We start from the raw sequence: 4,984 nt of genomic DNA, 5'->3' as shown, positions 1-4,984 counted from the left end.
GCTTGTGACTGCGGCTATTTTCTGCCTCTGCTTACTGTGAAAGCAGCATGGAGTCCCTGAGCAAGTCTGTTCTCCGCAGGTTTCTCTCTGTCAGGGTGGATTTCCATTAAACAGTTAAAAAAATGTAAAAAATAAAATAAAATAAAATAATGCCCAATTTATTTACGCAGGGCTTCATTACAACCATGTGTAATGCACTGTCCAGAGGAGCCAATGATGTAAGTGGAAACAAATTCCCTCATAAAACTCATATTAACTGCTTGTGCCTTGGACACATGTGAAGGCCTATCGACTCCACCTGCCAACTTTCACACTCATCATTTTTTTTTTTTTTTATAAATCTCTTTTTAGTATTGATCAAGGGTTGCAAGATGCCAAAAAAAAAAAATTCCAGGCACTATTGGCCTGCTTGAATTGAGACTTCATGTGATGTTTCAATATAAACTTTAAGACAACCAACCAGCTGCCATCCACATTTTTTAAAGGCTCTTTGATGCTTTGGTTCTGTTCCTGTTATCAGAATTTCTTTTCATCTGCAGAAAAGGATATATTTTCAGCTGTGTTTTGTTTTCATTTACTTGATTCAATAAGCAGGAAATCACTTAAGTGAAATCTTTTGTAAAATTGTTTCATATATCACACACTTTGTTATTATTATTATTATTTGAATTTTAAGCATACTGTACCATGACCTCATTATGTTGGCTCACATTTGAGCATATTTTCATACTTTTGAGACCCAAACTTTTTTTTATATTAACAGCTCTAAGAGCTTGTAAATGCTCATTCAGTATTCAGAAATTGAGATCCATATAACTATCAACTTTCAGGCGGCATTAATTTGTTGCCACTTTCCTGTGCCAGTTTTCATTCTACACCTGTAAAGTTTAGTATGGTATGTTCCATCACACATGAGAGCATGAGAGATAAGCTGTGCCACACAGACTTGTATTTCCAGGTTTGCTCGGTGGGACGCTTTGCACAGATTGTTTGAATTTTAGGAAAGAAGTGATGTAGATGTGACTGACATTTAGAGGAAAGATCAGTGGAGAACTAGAGTGAAGTGGGAACTGCTGTCTGCTTCTCTGCCTTACTGCAGTATACTGTTATAAACAGCAGTACAGTGTATAGTGTGCAATGCTCTCAGCTGTAGACGAGCCTCATTAGAATCATGCAGAGAAGCTGCAGTGTTCTCCAGTGGGAGCTATAATAAAACCACCTTCACAATGATGATGGATGCCATGTACCACCACCAGCGCAAATGCTTTCATTTGATCGTTTTAGAGCATGAAAATGATTTTCATACTGAATGTATAATGTCACAGGCGCTCAAATTATATTCACACTGCAGCCAATGCAGTGAAATGCATGAAATTTGGAGAGATGTAAATGACTTTAATGTTGAATTTCTAATCGCTATAAACAAAGCACATCATCTCTGTGCCTCAGGCTTGACCAATCAGAGTGAAGAGCTGCCTGTGTCACAACACCTGGTTTTCATTAATACGGAGACAATAGACATGCTGATGGCACCCAGAGGACAAATACGACATCTCCGTCTCTTCAGCGGTGATGAGAGTAGCAGACAGATGGGAACAATAGAACAAGCACTGGCTAACGGTTTGGGGAGGAATCCAAAATAGGAAGGAAAGAGAAGCGTTCAATCTGAGCGTGTAAACAGGCCGCTGTGTGTGTTGGTTTCTCGCTGGTCATCCATCATTTAAAGGACGCTCATCACTGTACAGACATCATGGATGGGAAAAAAATGGCCCGAGAAGGAAAGATGGAAAAATATACATGTGATTAATGCGACCGCAACAAGAGGGTCTCGTTCATTTTCATTAGCTGGCGGAGCAGTGAAAACAAAGCAATCCATCAGATAGGGAAGTGTGTCTGTAATATGTGCTGTTTGGCTGGCCTCATTACATTGGCCAGCATTACTGCAGAAGCACTATTTTTGCCCGTTGCCTCAGTCAATAAAAATAGCTTGGCCAGACAAAACATGTCTGTCCAGTGCAGCTATTGACATCAACAACGATTCCTTTTATTATTTTTGAGCAAGCACAAAATACATAATCTCTGGAGAATGAATTTTGTAAGCAGTCCACTGGTTGGCTATTTGTAATGTGAAAATGGTCATACGTTCACTTTTGGACACTAATGTGTTTGGTTATGTTTTACTGTTTAGAGACTAATGGCCCGGTTTCATAGACAGGTCTTAGCCTAAGCCTAGGATTAAGCCATAGTTCAATTAGGACATTTAAGCAATTTTTATAAACATGCCTTAGAAAAAAGCATTACTAGTGTTCATCTTAAGACAAAGCAAAGGCACTGGCCTGTTTTAAGATCAGTTTCTTTCAGTTGAAACAACTCAGATTTGCATTTAGTCTAGGACTAGGCTTGAGCCTTGTCTGTGAAACCGGGGGTATAAGTATTATCAAGTTCAGTGAAGATTATTATAAGGATTTATTTTAACATATTTCTTTAAAAAAAAATGTATGGTTAATTTATTCTAAATTAGCCACCGTATTTTCATGGTGACCACTGTAATTGTGCTGAAATAAATGCATGCTATTGAATCTTTATATTTTTAGAAGCTGCAGCTACATTCAGACCATAATAAATGAAACATAGAGGATTTATTTAGAAAAACTAAGGACTCAGTTCACTTCCAGCGACTCGGCATCAGTGTGGAAAGACCTGAAGGAAATTACCACTACAAGAGAACATCCCCCAGCACTGTGGAGAATCAACAACTGGCAGACGATCTGAATAATTTTTACTGCAGGTTTGAAAAAAACACCCCACATCCGCCCTGAACACCTCTCCACACAACCATTCACACCTCCTGTAACCCCCCTCTCCCCCACACCTGCAATTCAGTTCAGTGAAGATGTGGTGTGCCAGGTCTTCTGGAAACAGAAAAGGAAAATGTAATGTAATGCACTTCTAGGTGCAATGCACTGGGTACCTATTAAGTTCCGTATCAGTTACAAATTATCATTACTTACCTATAAGGCCCTAAATGGTTTAGCTCCTGCGTACCTAACTAGCCTTCTACCACGCTACAATCCATCACGCACCCTAAGGTCACAAAACACTGGACTTTTGGTCGTTCCTAGGATAGCAAAGTCCACTAAAGGAGGTAGAGCTTTCTCACATTTGGCTCCCAAACTCTGGAATAGCCTTCCTGATAATGTTCGGGGTTCAGACACACTCTCTCTGTTTAAATCTAGATTAAAAACACATCTCTTTCGCCAAACATTCAAATAATGTATCTTTTTAATTGTGAGTGTAGTTGCATCTGATCAAAGGTGCATTTTTATTCATTAGCTTGGGTTAAACTAATTTAACTTTGTTGGATCAGCAGCTATGCTAATGATGTCTGTATTTTGTTTCTATGTTTCGCCACGGGATTCACATCCCGTGGTAACTAGGATTTACACAAGCTCCAGTCTGGATCCAGAACACCTGAGAAGAGATGATGCTGACCCTCAGAGGACCTCAGATGATGCTAACCCTGAATCAACAAACAGAACTAACAATTATTGCTAAATGTGTGACTGAATCATATAATAACTTAATTAATAATATTGATAGTTCATCGTCTAGCTGACTATGTCTTGTATTATTATTATTATTTTTATTTTTTCTAAAATCCTGTCAAATGTGCACAAACTACTAGCTACTACTAAATATTGTAGAAACATAATTTTCTGTAAAGTTGCTTTGTAACGATTTGTTTTGTAAAAAGCGCTATACAAATAAACTTGAATTGAAAAATTGAATTGAAAAAAGCACCGGGCCCAGATTGTGTTACACCAGCCTGTCTGATGAAGTTCCTTCATGCTTCAAACGCTCCACCATAACCAGAAATCCAAAATTACAGGACTAAATGACTGTAGCTCTAACGTCTGTGGTCATGAAGTCATTTTGTAAAACTGGTGCTGGCCCACCTAAAGGACATCACTGGACCCTTACTGGATCTTCTTCAGTTTGCCTACAGAGCAAACAGGTCTGTGGACGATGCAGTAAACATTGGACTGCATTATGTTCTGCAACACCTAGACAGACCGGGGACTTATGTGAGGATCCTGTTTGTGGACTTGTGAAGCTCCTGAAGTTTGCAGATGACACCACACTCATCGGCCTCATTCGGGACGATGACCAGTCAGCTTATAGACAGGAGGTTAAAGAGCTGGCTGTCTGGTGCAGTCTTAACAACCTAGAGCTGGACAAGCTCAAAACAGTGGAGATGATCGTGGACTTCAGGAGAAACCCCCCTGCTCTCCTCCCACTCACCATCATGAAAAATCATTCAGGTTCCTGGGCACCACTATCTCTCAGGACCTGAAGTGGGACATTCACATAGACTTCACTGTGAAAAAAGGACCAGCAAAGGTTGTACTTTCTTCGCCAGCTGAGGAAGTTTAACCTGCCACAGGAGATGCTTCAACAGTTCTACACCACCATCATTGATGTTTAGATTCAGAGGAACACACTTTGAAAACCACTCGAGAGCTCAACAGCGCATAATTCAATTTCCAAGGATATGTCAGTTTGATCTGATACTGGAAGTCTAAATATACTCCAGGAGGTATTACTGTCTCTTCTTGTTTATTTGTTGTCTGTGTGCTTCTGTGTGTGGGGTATCGAGCCGTCATCACTGAGAGTGGGATTAAGAAACGCCTCAGCTCAGAAATTGAAAATTGACCTCTGCTTCTTTACCTGAGCTTATTAATATTTCATTACAGTTAGTCTGTTTCATTCTCTATACTGAGAAAGGTTCAGGAAATGCCAACGCTATCTCACGACCAATTCGTACGTATTTTACAAGGTGGCTTATTCATACGAATTTGTACGACCTCACTTGTACGATTTTATACGATTTGTCTAAACCCCAGTGACGGTTAGGTTTAGGGGCGGGGTTAGGTGTAGGTCATTCGTACAAATTGATACGAATTGTGCAACTCGTAAAATACGT

Source organism: Carassius gibelio, chromosome A9 (genome assembly GCF_023724105.1).
Source record: "Carassius gibelio isolate Cgi1373 ecotype wild population from Czech Republic chromosome A9, carGib1.2-hapl.c, whole genome shotgun sequence".
Taxonomy (NCBI): domain Eukaryota; kingdom Metazoa; phylum Chordata; class Actinopteri; order Cypriniformes; family Cyprinidae; genus Carassius; species Carassius gibelio.
This window is presented reverse-complemented; position numbering follows the sequence as displayed.